Below are 14331 nucleotides of genomic sequence, written 5' to 3' on the forward strand. Positions count from 1 at the left end.
GAGAGAGAGAGAGAGAGAGAGAGAGAGAGAGAGAGAGAGAGAGAGAGAGAGAGAGAGAGAGAGAGAGAGTTTCTGGCCAGGTTTCCTTGCAGTATTTGTAGGCCGATCAGGCTTGTGAGTGAGTTACTGTATTTCAGCCCAGACTGTTAAATGTGGCGTTATTACACAGGCAGTCTGTACTTAGTTATGGAACCTGAAAGCTTCTACTGGAGAAGTAGATTTTCTTCCTCACCCTCGTCCTCTTTCCCCTATTTTTTTTTTTTAAATAAGACCCTAGTGAGTTTTGTACCACCCTGAAAATTACCTTGTGTGCCGGAAAATATGGCAGTGGAGACTTTGTTTAAACAAAAATTGTTTTTACAGCAGATGAAAGTGGCCAAATTTTCTGGATTTCCATCCAGTTAAATAAAAAAATTTGAGGAATATTGGAACCATCCCAGTTTTTTTAGTAGGATTTCATGAATGCTTTAAATGTAGCTTTAATTTGACCTCTGGTGGAATGTTGCATAAATCCTTGGCCCCCCCCCCCCATCATTCCTAGTGCTTCCCAGACGCCATTTTGGTTTTTGTTGGGGTTTTTTTTGTTGTTCCAGAAGGAGCACCATGTGTGGGATAGTTCAACCAAAGGAATTAGTTTACTGGGTGGAAATGTGCGTAGCTGGAATACTTAAATTCCAAGTTGATGGTGCTGACTGAGCTTTGGAATAGTTATCAATTTGGTTCACTATTTAGTGTGGAACATGCTATAAATAGGGCATCAGGGAGAACTGACCTCCCGGGAGTCGGTGATCAGAGTTCGGAGATTGATTAGTGCCCCCTGCCCTACTTTTTGAAGGTAGCATGTGGCGGTGGAAAGAACATTGGGTTTGAGATCAGAGATTCTGGGCTCAGGTTTTCGGCCTGTTACTCACTGCCTGTTAGACTTTGGGAAGGTCAGTTAGCCTTTAATTTGACCTTCAGTTTCATCATTTCATCAAAGAGGGTAGTAAGAGATGACCCCCTAGGGTTAATAACTCTCAAGCAATCATGAAAGGATCCCCGGGATGTAGAACAAAACTTGCCTTGGAAGAGATTCATCTCTCCCATTACCAGCTCAGTGCTGGGATTTATTTATTTTGAGCATAGAGTAGAATTTTCTTCTTCTGAGCCTATCCATAGCAAGGCTTTGGGGAAGCCAATTATGCCCATCCCTCTGGGCCTTTTGATAAAGAATCTCTCTTTATCTATTTTTGTATATGCTTATGTCCCTTGTTTCCTCCCCAGGTAGTTCCTCTGGGGGCTAGAAATGTTTACTTACATCTTTGTACTGGCATCTAGCATAGTGCCTGACATAAAGCAGACACCTATTAAATCCTCGTTGATCAATCATTTGAGTACTTGGACAAGTCACTTAGCCACCGGGGACTTATTTTCCTCATTTAGAAAATAAAGAGGTTGAAAGAAAGGACCTCTTGAGCCTGTAGACCTATGAATCTCCAAGTTCTTCCTCATATCTCTGTGATTCGGTCAGTGAACATTTATTAAATGTTTACAAAGTACCAGACCCTGAGATTACAAAGAAAAGCAGAAGCATTTTCTGTGTCTTCAAAAAGCTTACATTCCAATGGCGATAACAATTTACAAAAAAAAAAACAAAAACAATGTTCAATGTTGTATAGATAGGTAGATAGATAGATAGATAGAGGCAAATGGTGGATGAATAGATTTTATATATATAATAGTATATATTAATATATACTAATATATTATTCTAATAATAATATATTAATTAATAATTAATACATATGAACTATAACACATATATCTATAACATACATACACACATATGGTTTGTGCATCATACAAATATTACATATTTATTTTTTATATAAATACTTCAAATATGTATATATATATATGTATGTGGGGGGGGCAGCCTAGGTGGCGCCATAGAGCACAGAGCCCCTTGCCAGGAGATGGGACAACTCATCTTCCTGAGTTCAAATCTGATCTCAGATACTTACTAGCTGTTGTGACCCTGGGCAAGTCACTTAACCCTGATTGTCTCAGTTTCCTCATCTATAAAATGAGCTGGAGAAGGAAATGTGAAGCTACTCTGGTAGCTTTGCCAAGAAAACTCCAAAACAGGCTAAAAAAGAGTTGGACACAACTGAAAAATGACTGAACAACATACATGTGTGTATATACATATATGTACATATATGTGTGAGGGCATGGATGTGTGTATGTTCATGCCTATACACATACACGCATTTATGGCATGTGTGGAAGTTAATATCAGGGAAGGATTTAGCCCTATGTATGGGGGTGGGCAGGGATGGAGCAAAGCTCCCTGCAGATGGGGGATTTGATCTCTGTCCTTCAATGTCTCATGGACACTTCCATCCTCTTCCTCTCTTATATTTCACTCAGTTGACTGAACCTGTAGCAACTTAGTAGAATTCTAGAAGTTTGGGAGCTAAGTAAACTTTCAGGTAAACAAATTTTTTTGCCATGTTTTTTTTTTTTCTCATGACAAAAGTAAGATGCAAAATAGTTGTAGATTTGCCTAAGATCCCAAAGCAAGTCAGTGACTGATCCAAGGTAGAACTTAGGTCACCCACCTCCCCATGGAGGATCTTTCTGCCTTCCCTTGTATTTACTCCATTGTTTATTAGAGGCCTTTTTCTTCTTCTTCTCCCTCACACCTACATCATTTTCTTATCAGGGCGTCTTAGATGATCTAGAATTTGAGCAGAGACAAAACAAAAATTTCTGGGTTTTGAAAAGAAAGATTTGGCCATGGTAACTGGTTAATGCCACATACAAAGAAGCTTGAGCTTAGACATTTACTCTGTAAGGGTTTGTGTGAAGTGAACTCTGTGCCTTGAGGCGTCTGTTTCTCCTGGCTTAAACCAACTCGCTGCTGTGGAATGACTGTAATTTAACACCTATAATGCATGTGTTAGAAGAGGGGAAGAAGCCAATTCTTAGGCTTGGTATGTTATATAAAGGGTGTGTATTATACATGATCATTAAAGTTCCTGTAGCAAAGGCTATGGTTAAAGTGTAAGCCAATTTAAAGGGTGTGGATTTTAACTGGGAAGAGTTTTATGTGTGGCCATAAACCCGTTTGGAACCTGATGGGGGGATGTAGGCGATGAGCCCAAATGGTTTGCAGGCATATTCCAAAATGACTTCTGGGCCTCATATGACTGTGGAGATCCGCAAAGTTTTGCTGTGTTCTGGGAGGACGATTCTGATAGCCCTTCACCAAACTCTTCTGGAGAGAGATGGAAACGCGCCAGCTGCACAGATAGGTTTCTCATACACAGATTCAATCTCTGAAACGTCTGTTTCCTTCATCTTTGCCTAAACGAGATGAGGCCATATCAAGGACCAGCTGGCACAACTGAGAAGAAACAGGGAAACCTTTAGTAGAAATCCTTATTCCAGTTAGTGCCTTTTGTGTCTTCAAAGCCAATTGGAAAACAACTGTGCTATAGTGGGCATTTTAGCACAAATGCTCATGTCCTTTGTAAGGGCAACAGAGACTTCTCTCTTTGTGAAGCTAATAAGCTCATGCTTATGAAGAGAAAGGAAAAATGATCAGAGTCATTTTGGGGGGAAGTATGTTAAATGAATGGACCAGTGTTATACCTAGCAGAGTATCTATGGGACCGAGATGGGAAGGCTTGGTTTTAAAGTTAGGTAACACTAAGCAGTCAGCCAGGGTCGTGTGTGAGAGATATGTCAGGCATGTGCATAGACAACAATCTGTTTCTCACATTAGTCGTTAAGCCATAACACCCCATTCTCCAGGCAGAAGAAATGTCTGGCCCTTCAGATTGGGCCAAGCATGAAGGAGACTTCCAGCCAAAGGGCCTGGGTTAAGAATGTTAAGGGGGAGGCAAAGGGATGGGGGGACGGGGCATTTTATCAAAGATATCCTGGAAATAAATAAAGCTGTGTGAAGCCAAACAGCATTTTATCAGCAAATCTTAGGCTCCCCTTTCTAAGAGAAGTATAAGCAAGATTGTGCCTTGATATGGGACAAAAAAATATCGATGCCCAGAAGGGTTACATGGGCCCACCCTCCCTCTGTAACTGAATACCTCATTCAGCCTCCTGAAATTAGATTAATAGAATTCAAACATAGGAACAAGTCAATATACTTTGCTCGCGAGGTCATGTGATTCTCTGTTGGGCTTCATTTGCCTGGATAAGTAACAATGGAAAATCAGACTTCTGCAAGCTCAAGTAATAGAGGCCTTGTACACTCAAAGACATCTGCTTTTTCTTCAGTGACTTTAATAACCCTGATACAGATCTTAAGCAAACAGTTCAATTAGCCTTGGTCATCTTTCATCTGATAGGCCATTGTTCATATTGTTTCCTGTTTAAATAACCGCTGTACTCTTTGCTTTTTAAAGCGAGGCTCATTAGGGAAGCATCCAACAGTTGTCCTGGGAAGGAGAAGAGGGCAGAATTGAGCAAGACAGTTGAATGTTCTCTTTTCTCCCGGGTTAAGTGGATAAGAAATTACTATATCATCACTGGAGAACTGTCAGCTTTTCAGAAGGATAATGGGAGTAATCCCATCATTCTTTAGGTTACAAAGTCTTTGAAGGCAGAGACTTGTCTTTTGCCTCCTTTTGTACCCCCATTTCTTGGCAGTGCCTAGCCCACCATAGGCACTTTGGATTGAGTAAGTGACCTTTGACAGCCAGATAAGGCAGGAATTGTACATATGTGTCTGTTTTCGTCAGTGACTCCTGTTATATTTTTGGGGTCCCTGCTCTATTTTGGGGATCTTTTTCTTATAGTAATACCTTAAGAAAGGAAGAAGAATACTGGACTGGAGGTCAGGAGCCTTCTAGGTGTATAGGATCTCAGTTTTAGAATTGGCATTGACCTTAAACATCCTTTTCCCTACCCCATCTTCTGTTGTTCAATTGCTTCACTCCTGTCTCACTATTCATGGCCCCCTTTGTGGTTTTCATGACAAAGATTAATGGAGTGGTTTGCCATTTCCTTCATTTTACAGATAAGGAAACGGAGGCAAACAGAGTTAAGTGACTTACCCAGGGTCACACAGCTAGAAAGTGTCTAAGGCTGAATTTGAACTCAAGAAGATAAGTCTTCCTGACTTACAGGCCTGGTATTCTATCCATTGAACCACCTAGCTGCCTTCCCCCATCTTAGAGATGTGGAAATAATGGAAATGGACATTAAGGGACATTTTGAAGATAGCTGAACCATAACTTGAGGCCAGGTCCTCTGGTTCTAAACCTAATGCCCTTTCTTCTGTATCTGATTGCTTCCTGGCCTGGTGGCTCTTTGATGTCCAGGATGTCTCTTGACCTCTCTGGGTCCCTTCTCCCCCACTCCTCAGTGAGATATACAGATATCTGTCATTGATCCTCATGGGGGCTGAGTTCGTTTTCCCTTGAAGGTCTGCTCTTTTCTAGGCCTTGGGAGCAAAACAAGGTTATTTTGTAGGTGCTCTTCAGAGATCACAGCAGACACTGAACTCCTTATCACCTTTTGGAATGATGATACCTTGGCTTTATGTTTATTGACCAGGCCATAGCCCTCTCTTTTCCTTCCTCCACAGTCCCATTGGCCTAAAAGAATAGAGTTTTTGACTTTGAGCCAGTTAATTTTTGCTGCTCTCTTGATGCCCCATCTCCCACCACATGCATCCCTTAACAGAATGTAAGCTTCCAGATGGCAGGGACTATTTCATTTTCCCTCCTCCTCTTCCTTTTTTCTCCTCCTCTGTTCTTGTCTTCCTTCTCCTCTTCTTCCTCCTCCTCTTTTCCCCAGCCTTGGGCTGTTAATTTTTGTTTTAAATAAATTCTTGTTGAATTTTAAAAATCAAATTCAACCAAGTTTCCACAATGGTGCGTGGGTGTGTGAAGGCTACTATCTGATTTTCATTTTGCCTATTGCTTGAATTTCCTATTGCCTGTAGGATAAAATCAGATTCTCTGTATGGCATTTAAATCTTCTCCCATTCTGACTCCAGCATCACTTTCTAGGATGATTAGATATTATTCCCCTTCACACACTCTACTTTCCAGCTAGCCAGACCTTCTTGCAGTTCCCCATACAGAATATTCAATGTCCCATCTCTGGATATTTAGGCTGCTCCATATGCATGCAATATTCATCCTTCCCCTTCTCTGCCTCTTAGGACAGCCCCCCTCCCACCCTCTCCTGATTTCATGCTTAGCTCAAACATCACTGTTTTGCAGATTTATCAGTCGTTGTATGTTTTATCAATTTTTTTTTTTTTGGAGGGAGGAAGGTAGGGCAGTTGGGGTTACGTGACTTGCCCAAGGTCACACGGCTAGCTTTTTTTTTTTTTTTTTTTTGCGTGTGTTAAGTGTCTGAGGCCGGATTTGAACTCAGGTCTTCCTGATTCCAGGGCCTGTTCTCTATTCACTGCACCACCTAGCTGCCCCTAGATTTTTTTTTTTAACTAGACTTCTGATTTCACTGGTCTGAGGAACATTTGTTGAGGAAATTCTTCCATTGAAGGTGAGCACTATCTCAGCAATTTAGTTTCCCAAAGAACTGAAAGATAAAATAAACATCCCAGGGTCATGAAGCTAGTTTGTATCCGAGGTGAATCATGTGAATCATTTTTTAAATACAGCATTTAGGTAGTTTTTTTTTTAAGATTATAAGCTCCTTGAGGGCAGACTGTCTTTGCATCTTCAGTGATTGACCTGTATAGGCCCTCAGTAAATACTTGCTGATTAATTGATTTTGAAGCTAGAGCAGTGCAGCCTTCCTTGGAGAGATGGGTAGTTTCCCCAAGCAGTGACTGGAGGTCATGCAACCAAATAGGCATCCGCCAAGGGAAGCAGGAAGAGAATTAATGGAAGGGGGGAAAGGCATCAAAGGGAGATGATTCACCATGTGAAGTTAAGTGAACTACATTACAACAGACACACTGTCTGGAGAAACTAATTGCTCATGTGGTTAGGTGACTCGGTTCTACCTGAGACCTTCTTGACTCTGGAAGCTATTAAATAGAACAAAACTCTCTGAAAGCAGACAACTTCAAAAGGACGAGCTCCACTTTGAGGGAACGCTTTTTAAAAAAAAAAAACTTCTTAAAGAATTCTGATTTAGAGTAGACGTTTTAACAACCTTTTGGCAATACAAAGGGAGAAGTTAGGCTCTGTGAAGCGATTATTATGGAAACCCTACTGAGCCTTTCCTGGAAATGCCAGGACCACAAAAATGTCTTAGCATTTGAAAAGATGACAAATGCTGACTTATGTGGATGTTGGGATTCCATTCCTAGGGCATTGTCATTTATTCCTCCAGTTGGCAGAACAGATTCCTTTTAACAGTAGATTGGATGTTTACACTGGTGACAGTTAGGAATGAGGAACTGGTTTCAATAAAAGAAAAACCAGACCAACATGGAGAGTGAACCTAGTTCCAAAATTGATTATTCATCCTGTCTCTCTTTCCCCTGTCCATCCCCATTCCTCCCCCACCTCCTCTCTCCTCTTTTCTCTCTCTCTGTCTCTCTCTCTTTTTCTCTCTGTCTCTCCTTCTCTCCCTCCCTCCCCCTTCCTTCTCTTTCCTCTCTCTCCCTCTCTCCCTCTTTCTCTCTCTCTGTCTCTCCCCTTCTCTGTCTCCCCCTCTTTCTGTCTGAGAGAAAGCTCTCTCCCTCCTCCTCTTCTCTCTCCCTCTTCATTCCCCTTTCACTCTCTTTCTCCCTCTCTTCCTTTCTCCCTCTCCCTCCTTCTTTCTTTCTTCCTCTTCCTCCCCCTCTCTTTCTCTCTTTTCTTCTTTTCCTTCCTCTCCCCCTCCATCTTTCTCTTCTATTTCTCTCTCCCTTGCCTGACACCCTCCAAACACATACACACCCTTCTTCTTTCTCTTCTCTCTGCATCACTGTGTGTCCAGGTTCTGTCCTAGACAGGAAATTGTGGTCCTGAAATACCACAGGAAACACAGCTCTTCAAATATGTCTGGCCAAGCCAAAATGAAACCTTTTCAGGAAATCTCCAAAGACATGTGCTCTCTTGAGACCCATAGCCAAGAGACAGATTGTGTAGCTGAACCATTTGATCTTTACCTGTGAAAGTGTTGGAAGACTCATAGATTTAGAACTTGAAGACGTCTTGGAAGCCTTCTGGCCAACCCCCTGTTTTACGGACAAGAGAACTGAGTCCCGAAGAGATGGAAAAGTGGTCCAAGTCAGAAGACCTTGTTTCAGATTCTGTCTATGATGCTTATTACCTGTGACCTGAGCAGCAAGGCTTTTCTCTCTGGCTTCTGTTTCCTCTCCTATAAAACAACAGGGTTGGATTAGATGTTGTCTTTTTGGAGGGGTGAAGGCAAGGCAATTGGGGTTAAGTGTCTTGCCCAAGGTCACACAGCTACTGAGTGTGTCAAGGATCTGAGGCTGAATTTGAACTCAGGTCCTCCTTACTCCAGGGCCAGTGCTCTATTCACTGTACCACCTAGCTGCTCCAGAGGAGATGGCTTCTGAACACCCTTGAAGTTCTAAATCTGTGAGCCTATCATTCTGAGTGACTTGTCCAAGGTAGTCAGTGTCAGTCAGCATTTGAACTCAATCGTAAAGCCAATGCTTTCCTCGTGGTGCCATGAAGTCATACCTTCTGTGCAGCATGTGGGAGGCTCTGTCAGGCAGCATCAGAGCATGGTGGGCAGAGTGGCAACATATTCTAGTAGAAGGAGCACTGCATTTGATGAGTTCAGATCCTACCTTGTCCTGAGTCATATTGGGAAAGTAGCTTCACACGCTGTATCCCAGTTACTTCATGAGTAATATGAGGGGTTTTACCTGAGGTCTGGTTGGAATGCCAGTTCCAATCTTTGATCCTAGGAATGCAGGACTTGGCCTCGAAAAAATCTAGCTTCAAATCATACCTCCAACACTTGCTTACTGCCTGATAATGGCCAAGCTTCTCTAATCCTCAGATCTCCTGACTCCCATCCTGAGCGGCTTCTGCTATGCCAGGCCGTCTTCCCTTGGCCAGGCTCTGATCTCTTGAATCACTTCTGTTCTGCACCCCTGCTTGGTGAATGCAAAGGAGAACATACTGTATTTTCCTGCATGTGTGTCTAGCCTTCCTGCGTGGATCGTTAGCTCCGTTAGGGCAGGAACTCTGTCCTGGTGACCAGTGCATCTTCTGAGGTACTGAGGGTGAGGCTTTGCTCACCACAAGCACAATATCCAAACCAATTGGGCAGATTTTTCCACATTGCCCACTTGTAGTTCTAAGGTAGGAATTTCTCTTCAACTAGCCATTCTCAAAGGTGGCTATTAGGAAAAGAATAGATATGATTAAATCAGCCACAATTGAAATGGTTCTTCCATCCTCGAGGCAAAACATCTTTCATTTGGCTTAAAACATTCTGGGGGAAGGTAAGAAGGGAAGGGGGAAAAAATGGGAAGGGAAGGAAGAGAAGGAAAAGGATGGGAAAGGGGAAGGAAAAGGAAAGGAAGGGAAGGAAAGGGAAAAAAGTAATTGAAATAGACTGAATAATTGCAAGCCTTTTCATGATTGAGGAAAATAGATGCAAAAGCATATCTCCTTCCTCCCAGTGGAGAAGTGGGAGAACTCCTAAGTGTGTGTGTGTGTGTGTGTGTGTGTGTAATTAGACTGTATCTCAAGTTTCTGCTTGATCCCCCTCCCCCATAGAAAGCAAGGTACAATTTGGAGGATCGGCAAGTATTTTTAAAATAACTGATTTAGAAACAAAAGATATCGATTTTTATTTAATTTTGGAAACTAGATTGTGCTTGACTTAAATAGCGTATTAAAATCGTGTTGTGGAAACAGCCCTAACTTTGGTATCAATAGCTGGATTTGATCCATAACTTTGGATATTTATCAGATCTGTGACTTGGGGGAAATCAAATCACCTCTCTGAACCCCAGTGTCTCTTCATCTGTCAAATGGACATAACAATATTCCCACTACCTTCACACGTGTTTTAGGAAGAGTACTTTGTAAGCTTTCCTGGACCAGAGAAATGGGAACTTTAGAGTTCATGGTTACTCAGTTGAACATATTTATCTCTTTTAGGAGAGGTAGGGATTTTATTGCTTTTGGCCAGAGTCCTTAGCTTGTGTCCAGACCCAGAAGTAATCTAAGGAAACTTAAAGTGAATAGGTTTCTTTTAGAAATAAAAACTGTTAAGTGTGAATGATGATAGTACTTTCCAAAGTGACTCAACATTGGGAAAAGCAAGGTCAGTGATAAGAGGAAGAAATAGTTTTCTTCTTTCATGTCTGTTCTGTACCTCTGTGTCCGTATCCTGGCCATTTCCCTCTCCCATGTCCTCCTTCTCCTCTCTGCCCCTTTTCTCCTTTCCTCATAGGTCAGGGTTCCTTTGTGGAAATTCTTCTGACCTCTTGAATAAAGGAGAAAGCAGAAACCCATTTGCATTGATTTCCATTTACAGTGCGTGGTTGACTTTTGTCCAGACCAGCCTTCTCAAGCCCAACTGTGGAAGTGTCCCCCCCATCTCAGAGCCATGTAGCATGGCACGTTCCCTGGATTAGAAGCTCGGATCTGAAAGGAACAATGAGCCATATGGGAGCATAAAATAAAGGCCTTTGGCTTTTCTTTTCTCTGAATCACCACCCCTTAGTATTATGCTTGGCACACAGTAAGCACTTGCGAACACTGACCGAGTTCAAATCTGACCTCCCTGGAACTGTAGTCAAGACACTGAAACTTTCTGTGCCTCAATTTTCTTAACAGTAAAATGAGTGTAATAATTCATGCAGTACCTGACTTACTGGGCACTTCTCAGGTTCATATGAGAATTATCACCACCATATCTAAACTACTCTGAAAATAAAATAAGGAGAAAAAATGAAGATGAGTTAGTAACAACAAAACTAGCTGCTGACGTTTAGCCATTTAGGTTTTTGGGTTTGTTTGTTTTTTTGCTTTTTGGAGGGGGGAAGGTAGGGCAATCAGGGTTAAGTGACTTGCCCAAGGTCACACAGCTATTTTTGTGTTACATGTCTGAGGCCGGATTTGAACTCAGGTCCTCCCAACTCCAGGGCTGGTGCTCTATTCACTGTGCCACCTAGCCACCCTCTGCCATCTAGGCTTGTGAAGCATTTTACATACATTATCTTACTTGAGACTCACAATAACCTAGGGACAGAGTTGTGTACTAGCTGTATCCCTGTTGTACAGATGAATAGACAGAGGCTCAGGGTAGTTAAGGGACTGCCCCAGCATCACACAGCTGTCTCTGTCTCACCTAGTGTTTTTAACCTGTGTATTTCCAATTGCAAGTAACTCTCCACCATTCTTCTTCAGCAATAGTTTGAGTGGGTCAGATTGCAAAATTTGATCTCCTCTATGCATGTCAGTTATGTTGATACCCCCTATAGAATGTAAGCTCCTTGAGGGAATGTCCTCTTTGTTTTTCTTTGGCTTGGTTTTCCCCCTTGGCATCCCCATTGCTCTGTGTGGTGTCTTGCACGTGGTAGGCACATAAAAAATGACTTTTAGATTGGATTGACCTGAGCCATATACTGTATTTTCAAGGGCTAGATCCCAAGAAATGGTTTCCTTTCCCCACTGACTGGCTAGCTGCCTGACATCAGAAGGCCCTTAATAATGGGGTGTGCTCTGATTTATTGATTGGGCCATTTAAACAGTGAGACGTGAGAAAGTGGGCGCTATTATCTGGTAATTGACCATATTGGAAAGTTAAGTGTCTTGACAAGGAGCTAAGTGTGTTTTAACATACAGATAAGATCAATGCTAAGATAATGCCTCCCGCCCCCCCCCCCACAATAAACCGGGGCTCCTAGGAAACTTTGCACCCTGGTTGCTCTCCAGCAGGGCTGAGATGATGACAGCCAGGACAGTCTTAATGACTAGATATATTTTTAAGAGACACTGGTCTCACGGGGCAACCAGGAGAGAGTCTGCTGGTTCACTCTTGGATTGTGGCAATCTTTTGTCTTGTGGTTTAGCAACAGAGCTCAAATTAAGGGGCAAAGAGGAGACAGAAGGCCTCCTTGTTTAAATAATCCGGCTTGGTGCATGGCGGCAGGACTGGAGAAGGGCTTCCCTTGAAATATTTATCACCAGGAGCTCTACCTAGAATGAAATGCTAATGCCATGCTGAGTCTGTTCCTTAGTTCAGTTGAAAGTGAAAATTAGAATCTGCCCATCAGAAAGTGTCCCAGGGGAACAATTTGTGCTGTTACTTAGGCATGGCCTAGGGAAGGGAAATGAGCAGAGAATCGTCCTTCTTGGAATAGGCAAAGCAGTGGCTCTTTTAATAGAGGAAAAGAGCCTCTATCTGTCTCTGGACATACACAAACAAACAAAATGTTCCTTTTCATTAGTCTATCAGTGAATGCTGGCCCATCTTACCTTCTGTGCCCCTCACACACTGTCTTACGCAGGCTTCACTCTTTGGAATCCAATTAAATCTAGGTTGACATAGTGAATAAAGTGTGGGCTGTTACAGTCAGGAAGACGTGACTTCAAATTGTGCCTCTGACACATACTAGTTGTGTGACCTTGGGCAAGTCACTTTTCCTCTCAGCTATAGTTTAATAAATGGAGATGGACATCATGGAGTTCCTATGAGGATCAAATGAGATGCAAAGCTCTTTGCTGACCTTAAAATAATATATAAATGTGAGTTCTAATTTATTAGTTTTAATTAAATCTAGCCATCAGAAAAATAATTTCTTACCAGCCTACTCTAATAGGCTGAACTCTCTGGATAAAAATAAAAAAGATAAAAATAGTCTTTGCCCTCAGGGAGATTATAGTCTAGATTAAAGTAAATATGTACTTGTTGTTAACTGTGGCACCACATAGTGGTTGTAAAATCAGAAAGTCCTGCCTCTGATGCATACTGGTTCTGTGACCCCAGGCAGATAAATGCTCTAGGCAACTGTGTTCTCAAGAACATAAATGACAGAGAGGTTCTGATTTGCATTGGTAGAAAGAATCCTCATGTAGGCTTTTCCTACTCCAGTGAAATCACACTTCCTATCCTTAGCCACAAGGATTTATTAAACACTTATGGTATGCTCGGTACTAAACTGATTCCTAGAGATTCAGAGACTACAAAATGAGTTAGTCCTTGCGTTCAAGGAGTTTCCATTCTAAATGTAGTTCTGCAATTTAAAGCAGCAACACACACCTATGTATATACACACATGTATATATGTGTGTATATACAGCCTATATGTATATACATACATATATGTGTGTGTGTTTATATATACAAGTATGCACACACATGCGCACACATAACTTATGAAATGAGACTGTCCTCCAAGAACATAGATTAAGGATGCGTCATCTTCTGCATATGAGCCATATTGATGCGATAGGAGGGAAAAGATAGTAAGTCAGATGGTCCCAATCCTGACTTGGTAGGCATTCATAGTATGAAGAGATTGTTTATTCATTCAGCAAACATTCTTTGCACCAGCTTAGTGAGCTCCGTACCTCAGAACCAGAAGATGAAATTAAAAATGAATTCTTAGTGACAGCTCTGATCAAAACCTTGGTTTCAGTTTGGTGAGGGGTCGTTTGGGAAGAGGTTGTGGGCAAAGGTAGGAAGAGAAGAGAATTAAGTTAGCAGTATTAGAAACTATTATTTTGCCTGGAAATCTTGTATTGTCATCCAGAATCTTCACACCATCCCGTGGTTATGCATAATCTAAAGCTTGTTTATTCTGCAAAATTTCCAGTAGAGATATAAATTACAAAGAGGTCATCTAATTTAGTTTTGGGTTTTTTTTTAAATCATCATTCGTCTTTTTTCAACTTCCTTTTATCTATTTTAATTTTTCAGGTGGTATATTTCAGGTTGACCTAAAAATAGAAAATGTTGTTGGGCCTTCCGTATTTGTGCACTATTTACTATTTTGAACAAAAATGGAAATCTCGGGCTTGTACCTAAGCTGAGTTTTCTATATGTGAGGCCCAGAAGGCCATCAGACTGTGTTTTTCCTGTTCTTTCCTAATGAGCACTTTTAGCAAATGTTTCTGTTTCTTCAGTTTGTTTTAAAACCCATCTTGGCCATGAATGAGACTTTAAAAAAGAAAAAGCCCACGCCAACACCTAAATGTCTTTAAGCCTGTTAGGCATTTGCTAATTAAGTTTGCATTCATTTTAAATTCTCCAGATTTTCTGTCTCCCATACCTGACATACTCCCTCCTCACCCCCATGTCTTAAGATCGCTAAATTCCTTCAAGATACAGCTCATGGGCAACCTCCTACGTAACACTTTCTTGATCCTACAAATTATTATCTCCCTTTAAAATCTTTTTTGTCATTGCTGTTTT

At 41.6% G+C, this 14331-nt stretch overlaps 1 protein-coding gene across 7 annotated transcripts in view; it reads left to right on the forward strand.

Annotated features, from left to right (window-relative positions):
• The window catches only part of AUTS2 (activator of transcription and developmental regulator AUTS2), a 1243088-nt gene that overhangs the window by 772645 nt on the left and 456112 nt on the right, over positions 1 to 14331 (forward strand). The gene's annotated exons all lie outside the window — the stretch shown is intronic.

The sequence above is a fragment of the Petaurus breviceps genome, unplaced genomic scaffold (genome assembly GCF_028583685.1).
Source record: "Petaurus breviceps papuanus isolate PSGF00001 unplaced genomic scaffold, PetGlider_PUasm1.0 186, whole genome shotgun sequence".
NCBI lineage: Eukaryota > Metazoa > Chordata > Mammalia > Diprotodontia > Petauridae > Petaurus > Petaurus breviceps.